At 40.8% G+C, this 23704-nt stretch overlaps 2 pseudogenes; both read left to right on the top strand.

Annotated features, from left to right (window-relative positions):
• The first annotated feature begins 13735 nt into the window (after positions 1-13735).
• LOC114050539 lies at positions 13736-18342 on the top strand (annotated as a pseudogene).
• Positions 18343-18485: 143 nt separating this feature from the next.
• On the top strand, positions 18486-19591 carry LOC114050538 (annotated as a pseudogene).
• Positions 19592-23704: the final 4113 nt, after the last annotated feature.

Below are 23704 nucleotides of genomic sequence, written 5' to 3'. Positions count from 1 at the left end.
GTTCGGAAGACCTGAGTTCAAATCCAGCTTTAGATACTTACTACCTGTGTAATCCTCAACAAATCACTTAATTCCCATTTATCTCAGTTTCTTCATCTGCAAAATGGGAATAATTATAGTATCATAATTGTAAGGTGCTTAAATCTTAAAGTACTACATAAATTATAGCTATATTGATTGCTATTACTACTACTACTACTACTACTACTTCTACTATCACCACTACCACCACCACCAACACCACCACTACTACTACTGCTACCACTACCACAACTACCACTACCACTATTACCATCACCACCATCACTACTACTACTGTTACTACTACTACTACCACCACCACCACCACCACCACCACCTGTATTTTATGGTTAAGAACCCTTTACCTAGCCATACCCATGAAAGACACCCAGTCTGGCTCTTTTCTAATTTTTAAAAATCACATTACTTGTAAGATATAGGCTGTGTATCCATTTTCAACCAAATGTGGTCTATGGTGTCAGATGCTTTTCTCCTTCAAATTGCTTCCAGGGGAAAAACATGTCATTTTTTATCTTTCTGTCACCAGTGTCTAATTCAGTAGATGTTTAATAAATGTCTGTGGAGGGGCAGCTAGGTGGTGCAGTGGATAGAGCACTGGCCCTGAATTGAGGAGAACCTGAGTTCAAATCTGGCCTCAAACCAAACACTTGACACTTACTAGCTGTGTGACCCTGGGCAAGTCACTTAATCCCAATTGCCTAAAAGAAGATAAAAAAATAAAAACAAAAAAAGTCTGTGGAGGGGGATGTAAGAGTGCAGAGTGAAAGCAGCAACTTGCTTGAGCTCTCCCCCAAATCCCTCCAAGTACCTGTAAAAATGGCTCTAAACAAATTCTAGAGCAGCAGAACTCACAAAAAGACGGAGTGAAACAAATTTCTAGGAAAGGAAGTTGACGGGAAAGGTCTGTTTTGCCTGCTGGCAGAGGAGCCCAGTTCAGCATGGGCCATGCCAGCAAAGACTGGGGCCCAGCAAACTCAGAGCAGGCCTCAGGGGACTGTGGTGGTTTCCAGACTTCTCAACCCATAAACACCAAAGACAACTCAGAAGGTCAGTAGGAAAGGTCTGTCAGACCTGGGTGAGAGGAGTGTGGTCCAGCCCTGGCTCTAGCAAAGCCCCAGGGTGGAGGCCACAGTGGCAGCAGTTGCCTCTGGAGCTCTCAGTCCACAGATGGTGGGGGATAGAGAGGCTGATCAGAGGAGGCCTGCAGGGATCTCTTGACTGGTGCTGAGGCAGGATTCTCTTGCTTGGCCCATGCTTGAATAAATGTCTGTGGAATTGAACTGTTTCTATTCAGTCAATAAACCTGGAAGGTTAGATTAGTAGATGGAGAATTTGCTCCAAGATCCTGGCTGAATGTTCATCCTAGAAGAAGCTTCAGTCAAAGGTTGAATCCTGTCTCTTGTGGATAAATGACATCCTGAATATGACTCACTCTACCAAGTAGGCCAAGCAAAAGTGCATAGCAATTAGGTAAAGGTTTGCAAAAGTAGCTGACATCTCCTGATCTCTCTTCCACACCTGAAGAAAACAGTAAAGGTTGTTGTAGACATCATCAGGTAAATGCCCTAATTGCCCTCGTGGGGGTATTTACAATCCAATGATGCCAAAGAATAGGGACAAAGGGTTAATTCTCTTTCTATGTTTTTTTCCCCTTGTTCTCACAATTTCAAATGAGGACAGAATATTGTGGATTTGGGTAACCTTAGTGAACCCTGAGATAGGGATGACCTTGGCTCCCCAGAAGGAAACAGGATGAACAGCTTCATCTAGTATATCAATCAAGAAAACTGTTTACTCTGATTTAGAGCCTACTGATAGTAGATAGAGTATGAAAAGGCTAGGGAAAAAAAAACCTCTTTCAGTTCTCATGGATGGAAGAATTTATATCTTATGGAAAGGAGAGAGGGAAAGACTGGAAAAATGATCAAATAATAAAAAAGAACTTGACCATACAAAGTTACTACAGTGACAGGGAAGATCAAAACATAAAATCAAAAGAAGACAATAATGTGAAAACAGTTACATGCAAAGCCTCAAAGACAAATGTGAATTCATCTTGGGCAAAAAAGAATTCCTAGAAGAGCTCAACAAGGAATTTTTAAAAATCAAATAAGAGAAACAGGAAAAAAATTGAGAAAATAAATGACAATGATGGGAGACAGTCATGAAAAAGGAATCAATAGCATGAAGGCACAAAAAAAATACTAAAGAAAATAATACCTTAAAAAAAAGAATAGAATAAATGGTAAAAGAGACACAAAAATCCATTAAAGAGAAGAACTCTTTAAAAAGCAGAATTGGCCAAATGGAAAAGGAGGTACAAAAACTCACTGGAGAAAATAATTGCTTAAAAATTAGAATTGGGCAAGTAGAAGCTAATGACTCCAACAGACATCAGGAAACAATAAAACCAAATCAAAAGAATAAAAAAATTGAACAAAATGTGAACTATCTCATTGGAGAAACAACTGATCTGGAAAACAAATAAAGGAGATATAATTAAAGAATTTTTGGACTACTTCCAAGCCAAGATCCAAAAAAGAGCCTGTACATCATTTCAAGAAATTATCAAGGAAAGTTCCCCTGATGTTCTAGAACCAAAGGGAAGGTAGAAATGGAAAGAATTCATTAATCACCTCCTGACACAGAATTCAAAATGAAAATTCCCGAGAATATTACAGCCAATTTCCAGAGCTCCCAGGTCAAGAAGAAAATATTGCAAGCAGCCAGAAAAAAACAATTCCAATATCATGGAACTTCAGTCAGGATAACACAAGATTAAGCAGTTACTACATTAAAGGATTGGAGGGCTTAGAACATGATATTCCAGAGGGCAAATGAGCGAGGATGACCACCAAGAATCACCTACCCAGCAAAACTGAGTATAGTCCTTCAAGAAAAAAAATGGATATTTAATGAAATGGAGGACTTTCAAACATTCCTGATGAAAAGACCAGGGCTGAATAGAAAATGAATAGAGATTTAGTAAAGTTAAACTGTTCACATTCTGACATAGGAAGATAATACTTGTAACTCTTAAGTAAGGCAGTTAGAAGGGATTTATAAAGCCATAAAGAACTGGTATAAGTTGACTAGGGTGGGATGATATTTGAAATAAGTAAATAAATAAAAATTAGGGACTGAGAAAGAGGCTTGCACTGGGAGAAGAGAGAAGGGAGAGAGAGAATGGGATAAATTATTTCACATGGAGAGGCACAAAAGAGCTTTTACAGTGGAGGGGAAGATGGGAGTGGGGGTGGGCAATGCTTGAACCTTACTCTCCTTGGAATTGAATCAAAAAAGAACAGCATACACTCTCTGTTGGGCATAGAAATCGATCTTACCCTACAGGAAGTGGGAAGGAGAAGGGATTAGAGAAGGGCTGGGGCAGTGCAAAGAAGGGGAGGTTGGTAGAGAAAGTGGGCAGAAACAGAATACTTGTGAGGAAGGACAGAGTGAAGAGAGAGAAAGATAAATGGAGGGAAATGCACAGGTAGGGGTCATGACTGTGAATGTGAATGAGATAAGCTAACCTGAGGAGGCGGGTCATCACTCCCCTCACAGGTCAGGGAAGCCAGGTAAGCAGAGGCAAAGTAATCTGTTTGAGGTCACACAGCTAAAAAATCTCTGAGACTCGATTTTGACTCAGGTTTTTCTGAGCCATGAGTGTCCTCATGCCAAACAGCAAATGTAGTATTCATTGCATTCTAATTTGGCTATTTAGTTTCAGAATAAAATTTCATAAAAATCAAATCTGGATATCTGATCACTAATGGTAACATTTAAAATCTGAAAATAAAAATTCCCCCAAAAGCTATTAATTGGCAGAGTACTTCAGAATTTAGAACTTGAATCAGCTCAATTTCAAAGATTTCTGATGTCTCTCTCAGTTCCTCATAATTTTCTCTTTATTTCCTTTTAAGTCACTCAAAGAGCCAAATCAGTTATTTCTGTTTTCTCAATATAAACTTACTCAAATCTTTTGAGTAGCCTCACCTTTCCTAGGGGCATCTGTTCTCTGTAGTTTGTTTGTTTTTAATGAGAGGGATTTTACTTGACAGCCTCACATTCTCATCCCCTGCTTTTAGGTTCCTGAGGAGGTTACATTGCTCACATGAGAACTGAAATATGCTCTTCTAACAGTTTTTCAAGGATGGAATTTTAGTATACTATCTTTTTTTTTTTTTTTTGGTTTGTGAGGCAGTTGGGGTTAAGTGACTTGCCCAAGGTCACACAGCTAGTACGTGTCAAGTGTCTGGTCTGTTTAGTATTCTATCTTCAAATAATTCCATGTTGCAAAGATATTGCAATAGTTACCCTATCATAAAGAATAACTACATAATGTTTCTCATATGTTTCTATTTCAAGAGATCAAAAATCTCCCTCAGACCTTTCTAAAACTCCTAACGCCTTTTACTTTCAAACTCTATTTGCTTAAACTTTTTCTTTTCCTTTATCTATACATCCCTCCAGTAGACCTTGCTTAAAGCTCTTTAAAACTGGAGCTTTCTTGTCTTTCTTTCATATTCTGGTGTGATACCTCTCCCACTTTCTCAATTCCTCCACTCTTCATTTCTCCATTCTATCACAGACTATCTATAGAACCCATCTTCATTCCACAGAATTTCTCCTTTGCAATTTGGCACAAAATATTTTCTAAAGCAACCCTGATTAATTAAAATACTGTTGCCTTGGGCTTTCTTAAGAATTTGCAAATGCATGGTCTTACCCAATGTTTTCTTGGTGACCTTGCTTCTAGTTTACTTAAATAATTAATTCTATTCTATTAGTCACAGAAGAAAATACAGAGATAACACTGAAACACTCTTCCAAATTAAACTTTATTTACTCTTTAGTTGCTCCGTGGTGTAAACAAACTTTTCAACTTTTGTAGTCAGGGAAAGAGTTAATGATAGGCACCAGATAAATTTAAACTGCAAAAACTATTTTTTTCTTTCTCTAATCAGTACATTCACTTCCCACTACCCCTAGCAATAAACAGTAAATCTGTCACTCCCCAGGGAAAGAGTGATAAAAGGGCTAAGTGTTGTTTCCATGTAACTTTCACAGAATTTTTTATTTTTTAGTATTTTATTTTTCCCAGTTGCATATAAAAACAATTTTAACATTCACTTTTAAAACTTTGAGTTCCAAATTCTCTCCCTTCCTCCCCCCCTGCATTGAGAAGGCAAGCAATTCAATACAAGGTATATGTGTACTCACGCAAAACTCCCATAATAGTCATGTTGTGAAAGATTAATTGCATTTTCCTCCATCCTATTCCACCTATTTATTCTATTCTTTCTCTCCTTTCACCCTGTCCCTCCTCAAAAGAGTTTTGCTTATGATTACCCCCTCCCCCAATCTGCCCTCCCTTTTATCAACCCCTCCTCTTATTCCCTTTCCCCCTACTTTCCTGTAGGGTGAGATAGATTTCTATGCTCGATTGTGTATGTTATTCCCTCTTTGAACCAATTTTGATGAAAGGTTCACTCACTCCTCCTCACCTCCCCCCTCTTCCCCTCCACTGTAAAAGCTTTTTCTTGCCTCTTTTATGTAAAATAATTTACCCCATTCTACTTCTCCCTTTCTCCTCCCAGTCCAATCCTCTCTCGTCCCTTAGTTTTATTTCTTAGATAGCATCCCTTTATAGTCAACTCATCTTGTGCCCTCTGTCTTTATAGACATTCTCTCCAACTACCCTAACACTGAGAAAGGTCTCATGAGTTACAAATAGCAACTTTTCATGGAGGAATGTAAACAGTCTAACTTTAATAAGTCCTTTATGATATTTCCCTTTCCTCTTTACCCTTTCATGCTTCTCTTGAGTCTTGTATTTTAAAGTCAAATTTTCTATTTAGCTCTGGTCTTTTCTCAAGAATGCTTCAAATTCCTCTATCTCATTGAATGTCCCTTCCCCCCCTCATAGATTATAGTCAGTTTTGCTGGTTAGGTGATTCTTGGTTGAAATTCTAGCTCCTTTGACTTCTGGAATATCATATTCAAGCCCTCTGATCCTTTAATGTAGAAGCTGCTAAATCTTGTGTTATCCTGATTGTGGCTCCATGATACTTGAGTTGGTTCTTTATGGCTGCTTGTAATATTTTCCCCTTGACCTGGGAACTCTGGAATTTGGCATAATATTCCTGGCAATTTTCATTTTGGGATCTCTTTCAGGAGGTGATCAATGGATTCTTTCCATTTATATTTTGCCCACTGGTTCCAGAATATCAGGACAATTTCCTTGATAAATTCTTGAAAGATGATGTCTAGGCTCTTTGTTTGATCATGGCTTTCAGATAGTCCAATAATTTTTAAATTATCTCTCTTGGATCTATATTCCAGGTCACTTGTTTTTCCAATGAGATATTTCACCTTGTCTTCTATTTTTTTCCATTCTTTAGGTTTTGTCTTATGATTTCTTGATTTCTCATAAAGTCATTAGCTTCCATGTGCTCCATTCTAATTGTTAAGTAATTATTTTCTTCAGTGAGCTTTCGGACCTCCCTTTTCCTTTTGGCCAATTCTGCTTTTTTAAGGCATTCTTCATTGGTTTTTTGGATCTCTTTTACCAATTGACCTAGTCTGTTTTTTAAGGTGTTATTTTCTTCAGTATTTTTTAATGTCTCCTTTACCAAGCTATTAAATAGTCTTTCATGACTTTCTTGCATCACTCTCATTTTTCTTCCTACTTTTTCCTCTACTTCTCTTACTTGATATCCAAAATCCTTTTTGAGCTCTTCTATGGCCTGAGAGCAATTTATATTTTTCTTGGAGGCTTTGGATGTAGGAGCTTTGTCTCTGTTGTCTACTTCTGAGTGCGTGTTGTGATCTTCCCTGTCACCTAAGAAAGTTTCTATGGTAAGAGTTTTTCCCCATTGTTAGCTCATTTTCCCAGCCTATTTCTTGACTTTTTGACTCTTTGTTAAGGCTGAGCTCTGCTTCCAGAGTGCAGAGTGAAGTTCCCAAGCTCCAGGGGCTTTTTGCAGCTGTTTTCAGAGATACTTCTAGGGACCTGGAAGTTTTCAGTTCTTCCATGGTGGTATGATTTAAAGAGAGATGTTCACCACTCTCCTGGCCTACGCTCTGATGTGTGAGTGACCATAAGCACTCTTTTCTGCCCCGGAACTGTGAGGAGGGCCCCCCTCCGCGGTGACCATAAGCTCTGTTCTGCTAGTGCCCCTCTTTGCCCTGGGCCTGCCACTTAGAACTGTGACCTGAGTCCAAGCAGGGGCAAAGCGACAGAGTCCTGCCTCAGTGCTAGCAAAGAGACCCCTGTGATCTCCTTCTGACCAGTTGTGCAAGCCCCTTACCATGTGCAGGCTGACAGCTCTGGGAGCAGTCCCAGCCACTGCTGATCCAGTCACTCCCAACACCTGCTCCTGGTTTGCTGGGGCTGGGGCTGTGCTGGTGTGGCCTGCGCTGGACCATGCTCCACTCTCACTTAGGTGCAACAGAACTTTCCTGCTGACCTTCCGAGTTGTCTTGGGCTGGAAATTTGTTTCACTCTGTCTTTTTGTGGGTTCTGCTGCTCTAGAATTTGTTTAGAGTCATTTCTAAAGGTATTTGGAGGAGACTAGGGGAGACCTCAGGCCAATCCCTGCCTTTACTCTGCCATCTTGGCTCTGCCCCACCCCCAGAATTTTTATTCTTTAAACCCAATTCTATATAAAGGTACCCCAAAACACACTAAGATATTTCTGCATTTATAAAAACAACCAAACCACATTTTGTAGATTCACAGTAGAGAAATTACATTTCGGTCACAAAGTTAGTCTCTAATTAGTTTCTAATATCATAAATTTCTACAAACTGCAAAGATTCCTTCTTATTTGCATCCCCGGTCTGCCTTCTAACGTGGCCAGGTTTTAGAAAGGCAGTGAGAAAGACTCTTCCTAAGGAAAAAAAAAAGTTCTCACTCTTTCTCCTTAGGCTGACTAGGCACCAGGAAAAAGCTAGTTTGACTTTAAAACACAGATAATATGACAACACAGACACAAGAAGATTTCCTGTCCTCCCTGGTTCTTGACACTATGATGCTGAGGCCTCCAGGGTATTTCATAATCTCTATCTGTAGCAGTTTGGTGAATTTTCATCTGTAACGTTTATAGAAGACTGCATGCTTCTGATTGTAGCCATTGGGACATGTCATGCTAGGCATTCACCACACACTGGATTTCTGTAATGTGCAGTGATATGTTGTCCAGTATCTGCCATTTTCTTGCACTATCTGCATTAATCATCAAGTCCAGGCTCCTTTAGGATACCAATTTGGATGTCACAATATCCAGATGTTAAGGTCAAAGATTACATTAATTTCCCAACAACTGTGGTACATTTTTTACTCATCTCAACTAGGCAGTCCATTACTTTTTTCTTTCTCCAGTATAGGTTGAATACAATGAAACACACTCATTTTTCCTACTGTAGCTTCATGTACCTGGAATTAATTAGAAGAGACACCCATCCTCTATGTGCCCCAAAAAGATCAAAGACAAAAAGAAAGGTGCTAGATTAGCCAAAATAGTCTTAGCTTTATTTTTGAAGGTAGCAAAGAACTGGAAACAAAGTGAGTGTCCGATGACTGTGGAAAAGACGAGCAAATGTATGAATGCCATAGAATATTAAAGAAATGAGCAATATGAAGAATTCAGGGAAACAAAGGTTGACTTTCATGAACTCATGCAGAATACAGTAAATAAAACCAGGAAGGCAATATGTACAATGATGACAACAACATAAATAAAAAATCAATAAAGCAGAGCTGAACATTAGGTAATTATAATAACCAAGCTTGGGCCCAGAGAAGAGATGAAGAAATGCACCGCTCCCTTCATTCAACAGCTGGGCAAGAGTGTGGGCATCAAGTCTTTTTGTTGTTGTTGCTGTTGTTGTTGTTTTGGTTTTTGGCAAGGCAATCAGGGTTAAGTGACTTGCCCAGGGTCACATAGCTAGCAAGTGTCAAGTATCTGAGGCTGGATTTGAACTCAGGTCCTCCCAATTCCAAGGCCAGAACTCTCTCCACTGTGCCAGGTAGGTATCCCAGCATCAAATCTTACATGCCCTGACAGATGTGAGTGTGCTAGTTGATTTTGCTTGACTGTTTTATATATCTGGAATTGACTATAAAGTAAAAACAAAAGATACCAATAAACCTTAAACACACACACACACACACACACACGCATGCACAAATTAGATGCATTTAAAAATGTATGCATTATGATACCAGAGGCCAAATTTTGCATTTCCTGACCTGAAATAACAGAATCACAGACTCTCAGAGCTGGAAGGGACCCAAGAGATCATTTGGCCTGACCTCTTCATTCTACAGATGAGAAAACTGAGGGATCCTTGAAGAAAATGTGTCTTCCCAAGTCTGAATTAGTGCCCACAAACTGGCCAACTCCACTTTAAATTTTCCATTTGCCAGTGCGATCACCCAAATTATATGGCAAAATTCAGTTATTATGCCTGTAATTTAGAGTAGATGAACAATTTTGGCAGGCAAAAGCAAGAGTACAAATTCTGAAAACAAAGCTTAAATGTTAAAAATGTCTAGACATCGGTGCCTGAATAAGTGAAAAATTTCAAATGTTACTTGTTGAAATTACATGGATGAAACTGGTTATCTAAAGACATGATATTACAATTAGGGAAAGATTTTTAAAATTTAGACTTCTTTATTGGTACTAAAAATAAAATAAATTCATATTAATTTTATCAATTAACACAATTTATAAACTAGAACAATAGGGTTATGTGAACCCCTGGTATTTACAGTAGTATTAATTTTAAGGGATCTTTTTTACTTTCACAGCCCAAGCTATGAATCTATATCATGCCAGGTATTCAGTCTGCCTGATGGAACTTAGAAAGATCAACCATTCTACAAGACTCAAGAGTTCTGAAAAAGCAAATATTTTTCAAATAGACATCTATGTTTTTTTTAACATGTGTTTTTAAAACTTTGGGTTACAAATTTTCTTCCTTCCTCCCTCCCCCCCCCACCCTCATTGAAAAGGCAAGCAACTCGATACAGGTTACAGATGTGTAGTCATGCAAAAGACTTCTATAGTAGTCATGTTGTGAAAAAGTAAGTATATTTGTCTTCATCCTATCCTACCCCCCATTTATTCTATTCTCTCTTTTGACCCTGTCCCTGCTCAGAAGTGTTTGCTTCGGATTATCCCCTTCCCTAATGTGCCCTCCCCACTATCATCTCCCTGCTCTCTTGTCCCCTTCCCCCCTTATTCTCCTGTAGGGTAAGATAGATTTCCATATCCAATTGTGTATGTTATTCCCTCCTTAAGCCAAATCCTATGAGAATAAGATTCACTCATTCCCTCTCACCTGCCCCTGTGTCCCCTCCACTGTAAAAGCCTTTTCTTGTCTGTCTCATGTGAGATAATTTACCCCATTATACCTCTCCCTTTCTCCTTCTCCCAGTATAATCCTCTCTCACCCCTTAATTTTATTTTCCAGATATTACCCCTTCATCTTCAACTCATCCTGTACCCTCTATCTATCTGTCTATATATACATACATACATATAATTTTTTCCCTCCCAATACCCTAATACTGACAAAGGACTCATGAGTTACAAATATCATCTTTCCATGCAGGAATGTAAACAGTTCAACCTTAATCAGTCTCTTATGATTTCTCTTTCCTGTTTACCTCTTCATGTTTCACTTGAGTCTTGTATGTGAAAGTCAAATTTTCTATTCAGCTCTGGTCTTTTCATCAAGAATGCTTGAAAGTCCCTTATTTCACTGAATGACCATTTCTTACCCTGAAGGATTATACTCAGTTTTGCTGGGTAGGTGATTCTTGGTTGTAGTCCTATCTTCTTTGCCCTCCATAATATAATATTCCATGCCCTGTGGTCCCTTAATGTAGAAGCAGCTAAATCTTGTGTTATCCTGATTGTGTCTCCACAATACTTGAATTGTTTCTTTCTGGCTGCTTGTAATATTTTCTCCTTGACCTGGGAACTCTGGAATTTGGCTACAATATTCCTAGGAGTTCTCCTTTGGGGATCTCTTTCAGGAGGTGATTGGTGGATTCTTTCAATTTCTATTTTGCCCTCTGGTTCTAAAATATCAGGGCAGTTTTCCTTGAAAATTTCTTGAAAGATGTCTAGGTTCTTTTTTTGATCATGGCTTTCAGATAGTCCAATAATCTTTAAATTCTCTCTCCTGGATCTATTTTCCAGGTCAGTTGTTTTTCGAATGAGATATTTCACATTCTCTTCTATTTTTTTATTCTTCTGGATTAGTTTTATAGTACCTTTATTTCTCATAAAGTCACTAGCTTCCATTTGCTCCATTCTAATTTTTAAGGAAGTATTTTCTTCAGTGAGCTTTGGGACTTCTTTTTCCATTTGGCCAAAATTGCTTTTTAGGGCATTCTTCTCCTCATTGGCTTTTTGAACCCCTTTTGTCATTTGGGTTAGACTATTTTTTAAGATGTTATTCAGCATTTTTTTGGGTCTCCTTTAGCAAGCCGTTGACTTGTTTTTCATGATTTTCTTGCATCACTCTGTTTTTCCTCTACTTCTCTTACTTGCTTCTCAAAATCCTTTTTGAGCTCTTCCAAGGCCTGGGACCAATTCATATTTTTCTTGGAGGCTTTGGATGTAGGAGCTTTGGCTTTGTTGTCTTCTTCTGGTTGTATATTTTGATCTTCTTTTTCACCAAAGTAAGATAATATAGCCTGACTCTTTTTGTGCTGCTTGCTCATGATCCCAGCCAATTACTTGAGTTATAAACTCTTTGTTAAGGTAGGGGTCTGTTTCCAGTGTGGAGAATGTACCGTCCCAAGCTTCAGGGGTTTTGTGCAGCTGTTTTCAGAGAGGGACCTGTAAATTTTCAGTTCTTCTAAGGTGCTATGATCAAGGGCGAGGTGTTTACTCCTTTCCTGGCCTGTGCTCTGGTCTATGAGTGACCACAAGCACTCTTTTCTGTCTTGGAACTGTGAGGAGGATTTCCTCTCCACCACCACTACCAGCTCCACAGCGCCAGCGTTCCTCCTCGCCCCAGGACCCCCACACAGAACTGTGACCCAGATCCAAGCATGGGCAAAGCAAGAGAATCCTGCCTCAGCAAAGAGATCCCTGCAATCCCCCTCTGATCAGCCACTCGATTCCCCCTCAGTCTGTGGGCCAGAAGCTCAGGAGGCAGCCGCTGCCCCACAGCTGCACTCAGGGACTGGAGCTGAAACCGCCGTGCTTCTCTCTCACTGCAGACACAGACTTTTCCCACTGACTTTCTAAGTTATCTTTGGCATTCGTGGGTTGAGAAGTCTGGAAACTGCCACAGCTGTCCGTGATCCAGTCCTCTGAGGCCTGCTCCAGGTTCGCTGCAGCCTGTGCACCCATGCTGAACTGCGTTCCTCTCCCAGTCCAGCGTGATATACCTTTCTAATCAACCATCCAGGTTGTCTTGGGCTGGAAATTTGTTTGACGCTGTCTTTTTGTGGGTTCTGCTGCTTTAAAATTTGTTTAGAGCCATTTTTATAAGTATTTGGAGGGGTTTGGAGGAGAGCTCAACCAAGTCACTGCTTTTACTCCACCATCTTGGCTCTGCCCCCCAACATGTATGTTTTAAGGGTAATATTACCTACCTTCTGCCACAGTTTAGCACTATAGTACAGTGACATCAATTAAGGCATATGAACATTCAATCTAAACTCTTCATTCAACCTAGCCAGACAGGTGTATTTTACAATAATGATAATAATCCATAACAATATAAAATCAACAATTTCATAACTATTGTCATGCCAAATCTTCCTAATCTCCAAGTTACATGAAGGGAAAAGCTTTCAAAATATATAGACCTACCAGAGGAGATCAAGTCATGTAGGCTAAGGCGTACATTGCTGGAGATGCACTGAGGATGCTTTCAGAAGACATCCAGATGAGCTTAGAATTCACATCCTAAGATATATATTCAACTACAACAAGCTGTTATTTTATCAACCTTTGCAATAGTCCATAAAAATGTTCAACATAAAAGAATAATAGCAATACGGTGGCCTATTCTAGGATTCTCTCTAATCACTATTGAAAAAGATGAGGATGAGGCACTAGTAATAAACTGAAAAATCACTTGATTTCTATGAATTACCTCAAGCTATATGGCTCCCCTAGAAACATATTAAACAGCCCCTTTGTCCCCTAGAAAATTCCTCCAATAAGTCTCGTCTTCAGCCATGTCCAATTGCTAGACAGCCCCTTTGTTCAAATCTGTCTTTTGAATTGCTTCTCTTCCCTTTTAGCTCTGCAGACGCAACTGATATTTGGGCTGTGTTGAGCACATTCCTCTGAGCTGCCATCATTTCCCTGGACATTAAACATAGAGCCCTGCAGATAACAGTGGGACCTCACTTAGCAGACCTAGAAGGGGCAGGGAGAGCTGGTAGCCTTTGTCTTATATTCCTCAAGTTGCACCCAAACGGCTGCTGTCTAAACACTTTGATTCTCTTATTTCTATCTTGTTCCCTGGAAACTGAGCTATCTTTCCTCATGGTTTGAGGCCATGGCTGAACGCATGGAACATGGCGGTGGGGGAGGAGGTGGCTCAGGCTTCCCCAGACTAGTGATTTTGAGGGTAGGCGGGTCCCGTTGGACTCAGTCTCATCCTGGCAGCCGGATGTTCTTGTACAAATTAATAGCAACACTGCACAATGGTGGACCCAGAAGAGGAGGAAGCTATGAAAGAAATTACATTTAAAAGTGACACTGTGCTGTCTGATGTGCATCTAAATAGCCCAAACAAAAGGCGTCTGAATGCTGTTGGCCAACTTGTTTTTCTGACTCAATTCAAACTTCTGCGGAACAAAGATTCTTGGAAAGATACTCAAGTTAAGGGCAAAAAACAAAAAGACATTTAAATAGAAAATACTGTACATGATGACAGAAGTGTTCAGGAATCCTGTGGCAAGAATAGCAATGGTACTGATTTTCCCAACAGGGATGAAACTCAGACTCACCCTTGTATGAGGATAGAAGCTCTATTAGATAATGATGGTGACTTAAAAGTGGTAAGAAGATCACAGGTTTTCTGAGGCAAAACAAAAAGAGCCACCAAGAAATAAGATACATCCTAAAGTTCTAACCCAGGGAGCAGAAAATTTCAGTGAAGAAGAACAAGAAAATACCCACCACCATATGGTTAAAATAGAGCACACCATGGCCACCCCTCTGCAAGATGCTGGCAAACAGGTGTGGCGAGCAGCTTTCCTTCTAGCTGACTACATCCTGGTCCAATGTGACCTGTTCAAAAGCTGCACTGTGCTGGAGCTTGGGGCCAGCACCGGGATTGCCAGCATCATCACAGCAACAGTTGCTAAGACTGTTTGCTGCACAGATGTGGGTGAAGATCTCCTGGCTACGTGTGAACGGAATGTTGCCCTAAACAGGAATCTGACTGCAACAGGAGAAGGTGCAAATTCAGGTTAAAGAACTGGAGTGGCTGAAAGATGGCTCATGCACTAATCCTCAAATTCCTTTCAGTTGGTCTAAAGAAGAAACTTCTGACTTATATGCTCATGGTTTGAAGTTAATGGATCTGGTTTAATGTCACAGCCATGACACATACTATGAAACAAAACCCAAGAAACCAGCTGAATTTTAAGATTTGATAATGTGCACCTTGTTAATTATTCCTTTTTCTTTCCTGCCAACCTACCCTGAGCCTAAGCCAGAGCCTTAGGCCTAGCCTTCAATGTCAGACCTATTCTCACCTGCCTGTCCATCACTGGTGTTGCTGTTCTGAGCCACTAAGTTCCCTTTATTATTATTGGTGCCTCTTTCCTTGGATGGAGACCATTAGAAGCTGAAATATGGTAAAAAAAAAAAAAGGGGGGGGGGCAGCTAGGTGGTACGGTGGATAGAGCCCTGGAGTCAGGAGGACCTGAGTTCAAATCCGGCCTCAGACACACAACACTCACTAGCTGTGTGACCATAGGCAAGTCACTTAACCCCACTGCCTAGCCAAAAAAAAAAAAAAAGACTTTGGCAGCTGATAAAGACCTTTCTCTGTCCTAACCAGAAGAACCTGAAGAGCAAAACACAGATGAGAGCTCTGGAGAAAAGTATGGACAGTTCTCCAAAGCAATTTGTCTCTTGAGAAAATCTCACTTTGTGCAGAAGCCCTTATGGCTTATACAGTAATTCAATGTTTGTGGCAATCTCTAGAAATACTCTTAGGAGTAAGAATAGGGAGAGTTTTCTTCATAACAATGCAAATCAGAAAGTGGGAGACTAAAATGGTGAGAAGGAGTTTTCCTTCCTCATTGGATGAGGTCAAGTAGGCAGAAACAACTTGTCAAAAGCTATCTGACAAATAAAGTCCTTGGAAAATGGACTCTCATTTCAAAATTTCACCAATTGACACAAAAGTCAAAAGGGTGTTAAGTCATTAAAAAATCCAGGACACACATAGTATAGCATTGTTTAGATTCAGGACTACTGGGTTATGGGTAAGACAGTTAATTTAGTAGACTGTCTCACTAAATTCTTCCACCATTGTGGAAGGGGCAGCTAGGGGGTGCAGTGAACAGAACACCAGACCTGGAGTCAGGAAGATCTCAGGTCAAATCTGGCCTCAGACACTTACTAGCTGTGTGACCCTGGGCAAGTCCCATTTTCCTATTTCTTCATCTGCAAAATGAGCTGGAGGAATGAAATGGCAAACCACTCCAGTATTCTTGCCAAGAAAACCCCAAATGAGGTCATGAAGAGTTGGGCAAAACTGAAATGACTGAACAAAAAGCAACAACACCATTGAATCCCCAATGCTTAGCCCATTTCCTGGCCCTTACTAAATATTCATTGACTCACCAAGGGATGAGGCCCTGTTGGCTGTGGTCACTGGAAGGAGAGTGGAGTCTCTGGTTTTGGTTCCAGAGCAGAGGGGTGAGTTAAAGCTTGCCGCTACCAGAAAAACCACAGGGAGTAAGAGTTTTTGTTGTGACAGCATCGCTGGAGGCCCCAGTTGCCACTCAGGGGCAGAGTACCTGAAGTTACCAGCCAAGAAATAGGCTGCAAAAAAAAGTGAGTAAGCAAAAGAGAAAAAATCCAACCATAGGTAGCTACTATGGGAATATAGAACATCAGGTTTCAAACTCAGAAGACACTGAAATTGAAACAGCTACTTCTAAAGCTTCAAAGAAAAATTTTAAATGGTCACAAACCCAAAAAGAGTTCTTGGAAGAGCTTAAAAAGAACTTTAAAATCAAATAAGAGAGACTGAGGAAAAATTAGGGGAAAAAAGAGTAATGCAAGAAAATCAAGAAAATTATGGCTTTGAATTTATGACTCTCCATTGGTACTTCCTCTTTTCGTAAAGATCACAATTCATTTAGGACTTGTCAGCCCACATACTTCTTGTTCATAAACCCTCCAAAAAGGATCAACCCAAAATGTTCAAGGTCTTCTGCTAGGTCTTTTAACAGTGATAAGTACAAATAAATAAATATAAATAAAAAATTAAATAAATAAATAAGCATAAATCCCAAGGTTAGGTTTAAAAGAACAACAACCCACAACTGTCCTAACCACCAGGACAAAATGACTACTAACTTTAAGTCTTTTTTTGGGTGGTATGTGGGAGGTGCTCATGCATGAAGATGTGCATGCAGCCTAACCAAAAATTCCTTTTAAAGAGGAATCTGTCAGATGTGGTACAGGAACAGAGGACACAGCGGTAATAAGAAAAACCAGGTGAAATGGTTTTGATTTGACTCGGTATTCATAGACCTGGAACACGACGTTCTTGAGCTAGATTGGGAAAACCAACCTGAGCAGAACAAGTTAAGAAACCCAGACGACATCAGTGTCATGCATCTGAAAGGAACAGTTTGAGATGCTTATCTGACTAGCACTGAGCCCTGCATTGAGAGCTCAGTCATCCTGATCCTATGTCCCCACCCATAAGGGGGAAGATCTAAACATCAAGAAGCACCCCTGCACCTATGATGTGGTCAATAGCTGTTCCTGTACAAGAGATCTGGGAGTTAGTTCAATGACAAGGTCTACCAGATCTGATGGGGTGTGATGCAGCTTCCACAAAATGCTCCTAAAATCTGGTCAGAGGCTGGTGAACGTCATGGCTTTGCCTGATCAGGTCCCTTTGAATTCCTGAAGGGCTGAAGAATTCCTGAAGAAATTCCCACATCAGTCAGCATTCTGCTGCTCCATAAACATGCCATCCAGGTAACCCAACCCTGGCCTGCATCCTTCTTCCTTTTCCTCCATTTGGCCATGCACTTGGTTTTCCTTGGTATTTCTTTTTGGTGTATCACTCACCTTTGCTATGTTGGGATCCTTCTCCCTTCCCACACTTTGCCTTTAAACAGTTCTCAAGAGCATCTATAACTAATGGAATCCCATGCAGGCCCTCCATTACCCATCCCCACTCCCACCCCCCAGGCTCTACCCCATTAGCATCTGGTATACTATTCCTGCACCTGAGGATAGATGGCAGGACCTCACCATCCAGTGAAGGCCTCAGTTGGCCAGTTTCTTCTGTCCATTCCCAGGCCTCCAGGAGCCAACACCTTGGGATCCTAGGACCCTAGATTCAGAGGAGAGCTCAGACATCATCTAGTCCACCCCTTCATTTTAGAGACAAGGGCAATCATACCCAGAAAAAGGAAGCAATCAGCCCAAAGTCAAGTCAGAGGCAGGATTTGAATCCAGGACCCCTGATTCGACAGCCAATGCTCTTTTGATTGTTCCAGGCTGGCTCCTTCCTCTGATCATTCCGTATTGCCTCAGATTCCGCTAGAGTCAAAGACTCCCACGAAAGTCAGAAATAGTCTGCCCTTTCCCACAGTCCCCTTCATAGAAGGCAGCAAGGTCTTCTAGAACCTGGATTTAGAGTCCTTGGATGTGGACTTAAATTCCAACTCCCTGCCAGATGAGGAAAAAGAGAAAGGACAGGTGGGGGAGAAGGGAGAGGTGTGGGAGTAGGAGGAGAGGAAAGGTATGAAAGGGAAAAAGGGGAAGGGAAAGGGGAGGAGTAGGAGGAGGGGAGGAGTGGGGCAAAGGGTAGAGGGGAGAAGCTGCCAGGTGTGCTGCACTTTTCAAAAGAGCTAAGAATAGGCGTGGCAGGGACCACCCCCAGGACTTAACAGTGGCTCAAAACTTATCTGGGGATCAACAACACTAGCGGCCTCCGCCCTCAGCCCCAACCTCCCAGCACCTTCTCCCTCCTCGCCCCTCTCCAGTGGTGGAAGCAGCTGCAGCAGCCCAGGGGGCCGGGACTGAATGGGCAGCTCCTGGGTAGCGGGAGCGGAGGCTTCTAGGCAGAGGAGAGGATCCTGGAGCAGCTCCCTCCTGGGCGCTTTGAAGGCTTAGGTCGGGGAGCTGTCCCTGCTGACCCTGGTCAGGGACATGCTGTGCAAAAGCTTAGAGTTCCAGGTGATTACCATGAGCGCGCTCAGACTTCCCAAGATCTATGCCATCGTCCTCCTCTTCTCTGGTTTGGTCTTTATCTACAACGGACTGGTCATTAACTTCCTCCAGCTGTGCTCCCTCGCCCTCTGGCCTCTCAACAAGAACTTTTACAGAAAGGTCAACTGTCACCTTGCCTACTCCTGGAGTCAGTTAGTTCTCCTCCTGGAGTGGTGGTCGGGCTCAGAACGTACTTTATTCACGGATCAGGAGTCAGCCGACAAGATAGTACAAGAGAAAGCCGTTTTCATCTTTAATCACCCCTGTGAAATTGACTTGCTCTGTTTCTTGACTTTGTGTGAACGCTATGGGATGCTGGGGAGCTACAAGGTCGTGGCAAAGAAGGAGCTGTTGTACATCCCTGTGATTGGGTGGGCATGGTACTTTCAGGAAAACATATTCTACAAAAGAAAATGGGAGGAGGACAAGCAGGAACTCCTTGAAGGTTTGAATCGTTTGGCTGGAGCTCCTGCACTGTGAAGGGACCCGCTTTACCAAGAAAAAGCATTGCATCAGTATGGAGGTGGCCAAATCCAAGGGATTGCTCAGGCTCAAATACCACTTGCTGCCGAGAACCAAAGGCTTCACCACTGTTGTCCAGCGTCTCTGGGGAAAAATCCCTGCTGTTTATGATGTCACACTAAATTTCAGAGGATGCCGGAATCCATCTTTGCTAGGGCTCATTTGCAGGGAGAAGTATGAAGTAGATATGTGCTTAAGGAGAATTCCTTTGGAAGAGATCCCCCTGGATGATAATGAAATAGCCAAGTGGCTTCACAAACTTTATCAGGAGAAGGATGCTTTACAGGAACTCTACAAAGAGAAAGGGATATTTCCAGGGGAGCAGATTAAACCCAAGAGAAGACCGTGGGATCTCCTGAATGTATTCTTTTGGGCAACTGCCACACTATTTTCTCTCTTCAAGTTGGCATTTGGTGTTTTTCTAAGTGGATCCCCCTGCTGATACTAACATTCCTTGGAATTCTGGGGGAACTTTTTTTGGAATTCAGAGACTAATAGGAGTAACTGAAATAGAGAAAGGTTCTACCTATGGAAACCAAGAATTCCAGAAAAAGGAATGATTAGTTGCTGCAGATTGAACATGTGTAATTTGATGGGAGTATCAAATTAGCTTAATTAAAACAAGTCATGAGAAAAAACAAATTTCAGTTCTACTTCTTACTGTGTCCCCTTGAGCAAGTCACTTTACTACTCTGGGGCTCAATTGCCTCATCAGTAAAACGAGGGGGGAAGGGGTTGGAGTAGATGACTTCTTAAGTCCCTTCCAGCTCTAAAATTATGAATCTAATTCACCTGAATTCCACAAGCATTTCTAAATATCTGATACTGGCAAGGCACAATGATACAAAGACTGAACCAAAAAACAATTCTTACCTTTAAAGGACCTACATTATAGAAGTACATGCAGAAGTAAAAAAGATTTTGTAAAAAGTTAATGTAACTTCCACTTCCAGGAGCCAAGATGGCGGAGTTAAAAGGTAGTCACTCTCACCCTCCCCTATCAACCTCTGAAAACCCAGAAAATATCATCCCAGAAAAAACCCTGGAACAACTGAACCAGAAGAAAGATGGTGTGCAGCAGTGCAGTAGCCCAGGTAGCTAGAGGGATTAACGGGAAAGGCCCCTCTTACCCTGGGGGAAGGGGAGCAATACAGAATCGGGAGTCACCCAGCCAGCTAGTGGAAAGACCCACTTTAGCACACCAGGAGGAGATTCTGGTGCCTCAGCATTCTACAGCAAATGGGTCTCCCAGTGCCTCAGCAAAAATAAGGGAAGCAGAACTACAAAGGGCTCCAGGAGGATAATCACCCACAGTATTCGTCTGAAAGGAGCTGAAGAAAGCAACCTAGAGTTGCCCGAAAGTTCCAGCCTTGTTGATTCCAGCCCAACACCAGGTAAGCTGTCAGAACCCTACAGCCTCCAACTGCCAACCAGGAGGAGATCCTGAAGCCCAGGTGGTCGAGCAGGCAAACACCAACAGCTGTACTTCCAAGTGCCTCAGTGAGGAAGGGGGAACTAGTGGAAACCAGCTCAGAAAACCACCAGGTGCCTCCACATTCTACAGCAAAGAAGTCTCCCAGTGCCTCAACAGAAATAAGGGAGACAGCACTTCAAGGGGCCCCAGGCAGATAAACACCTGGCAGCGCCCATCTAAAAAGAACTAAACAAAGCTAAAGGAAAGGAAAAGCAGGCAACCTAGATTTGCCTGAAAGTCCCAGCCTTGCTGATTCCAGCCCAACAGCAGGTAAGCTGCCAGAATCCTACAGCCTCCAATTGACAACATAAGAGGCCCCAGCACACAAAGCCAGTGACCAAGACCTAGGCTCTCAACAAAAGAAGCTTGGGTCAGTGCCCTCTGCTCCCCAGCAGGAGAGCTTAATCTCTTTAAAGGCCAGGGAATAAAGAAACACCATGAGTAAAAAGAAACGTACGATAGATTCATATTATGAGAAGAGTGAAGATCAAGACAGAAATTTTGAAGAGGACAACACTGTCATCAAACCCACATCTGCAACATCAAAAGGGAATATGAACTGGTCTGAAGTCCAAAAAGCCTTCTTAGAAGAGCTCAAGAAGGATTTTAAAAGTCAAATGAGAGAGGTAGAGGAGTCCTTAAAAAGTACAATTGACCAATTGGAAAAAAAGTACACTGAAGAAAACAAATCCCTAAAAAACACAATTGGCCAACTGGAAAAAAACTACACTGAAGAAAACAAATCCCTTAAAAATACAATTGGCCAACTGGAAAAAAACTACACTGAAGAAAACAAATCCCTTAAAAATACAGTTGACCAATTAGAGAAGAAAGTATAAAATCTAACAGAAGAAAATAATATGTTAAAAATTAGAATTGAACAAATGGAAACTAATGACTCTACGAGAGAGCAAGAATCAGTCAAACAGAAACAAAAAAATGAAAAAATTGATGAAAATGTAAAATACCTCATGGGTAAAACAGCTGACCTGGAAAATCGATCCAGGAGAGACAATTTAAAAATTATAGGCCTTTCTGAAAATCATGATGAAAAAAAGAGCCTGGACAATATCCTTCAGGAAATCATAAAGGAAAACTGCCCTGAAGTCCTAGAACCAGAAGGCAAAATAACTATAGAAAGAATCTACCACTACCCGCCTGAAAGAGATCCCAAATTGAAAACACCAAGGAATATAATAGCTAAATTTCAAAATTACCAGATTAAAGAGAAATTACTGCAAGCAGCCAGAAAGAAACAATTTAAATATCATGGAACCACAGTCAGGATTACATAGGACCTTACAGCCTCTACGTTAAAAGACCGTAGGGCGTGGAACATAATATTCTGTAAGGAAAAGGAGCTTGGAATACAGCCATGGATTAACTACCCCGCAAAAATGAGCATGATTTTTCAGGGAAGCAGATGGATATTCAACAAAATAGGGGACTTCCAAACCTTCCTGATAAAAAGACCAGAGCTCGACAAAAAAATTTGATCTTCAAGTACAAGATTCGAGAGAGACATAAAAAGGTAAACAGAACAGAAAGATACAATATATTGTTAATAAGGGCAAAATGTTTACATCTCTACAAGGGAAGATGACCCTTGCAACTCCTGAGAACTGTATTGTTATTACACCATGTTGAAGGAGTATACACAAAGGGGGTGGATATAAGTTGACTTTGATGTAATGATAAAAAAAATTTAATCAAGTGGGTTAAATGGATCCAAGTAAGTGGATTAGTCTGAGCTAAGAAAATGTACTGAGAAAGGAGGAGGCAGACAAGGGTAAATTACATTACAGGAAAAGACATAAAAACCTATTAGAGCAGAGGTAAAGAAGGGAGGGGGATGAGCATTGTTTGAACCTTGCTCTCATCAGATTTGGCTCAAGAAGGGAATAACATAATCAGTTAGGTATAGAAATCTAACTTGCACTATAGGTAGTAGGAGGAGAAAGGGAAAAGAAAAGGGAGGGGGGATAGAAGGGAGGGAAAAAGCAGTAAGGGTAAAGGGGAAGAAAAGGGAAAGGGATAATGGAAGGGAGGTGGGACCCTAGGAGGCACTGGTCAAAAGCAAAACACTAGTGAGGGGGGGAAAGGAGAAAGAAGAAAGAAAAGCATAAACAGGAGAAAAAAAGGATGGAGAAAAAGACACAGATTGTAATCAAAACTGTAAATGTGAATGGGAAGAACTCTCCTATAAAACAGATTGGATTAAAAACCATAATCCTACAACATGTTGTTTACAGGAAACACATTTGAAAAAGAGTGACACATACAGAGTAAAGGTAAAAGGCTGGAGCAAAATATATTAAGCTTCAGCTGAAGTAAAAAAAGCAGGGGTATCAGTCCTGATTTCAGACAAAGCAAAAGCAAAAATAGATCTTATCAGAAGAGATAAAGAAGGAAACTACATCCTGCTAAAAGGCACCATAGACAATGAAGTAATATCATTACTAAACTTATATGCACCAAATGGTATAGCATCCAGATTCTTAGAGAAGTTCAGGGAGTTACAGGAAGAAACAGACAGCAAAATTATACTAATGGGGGACCTCAACCTCCCCCTCTCTGAACTAGATAAATCTAACCACAAAATAAACAAGAAAGAAGTTAAGGAGGTGAATAGGACATTAGAAAAGTTAGGTTATGATAGACCTGTGGAGAAAACTGAATGGGGATAGAAAGTTATATACTTTTGTCTCAGTGGTACATGGCACATACACAAAAATTGACCATGTACTAGGGCATAAAAACCTTACAATCCAATGCAGAAATATTAAATGCATCCTTTTCAGATCATGATGCAATAAAAATTATATGTAATAAAGGACTATGGAAAGATAGACTAAAAAATAATTGGAAACTAAATAATCTAATCCTTAAAAATGATTGGGTCAAACAACAAATCATAGAAACAATCAATAATTTCATTCAAGAGAATGACAATAATGAGACAACATACCAAAACTTATGGGATGCAGCAAAAGCAGTTCTTAGGGGAAGTTTTATATCTCTAAATGCTTACATAAATAAAATAGAAAAAGAGGAGATCAATGAATTGGGCATACAACTAAAAAAACTAGAAAATGAAAAAATTTAAAATCCTCAATTAAACACCAAATTAGAAATATTGAAAACTAAAGGAAAAATTAATAAAATTGAAATTAAGAAAACTATTGAACTGGTAAATAAA

Source organism: Vombatus ursinus, unplaced genomic scaffold (assembly GCF_900497805.2).
Source record: "Vombatus ursinus unplaced genomic scaffold, bare-nosed wombat genome assembly UNPS02014799.1, whole genome shotgun sequence".
Lineage (NCBI taxonomy): Eukaryota > Metazoa > Chordata > Mammalia > Diprotodontia > Vombatidae > Vombatus > Vombatus ursinus.
This window is presented reverse-complemented; position numbering and strand designations above follow the sequence as displayed.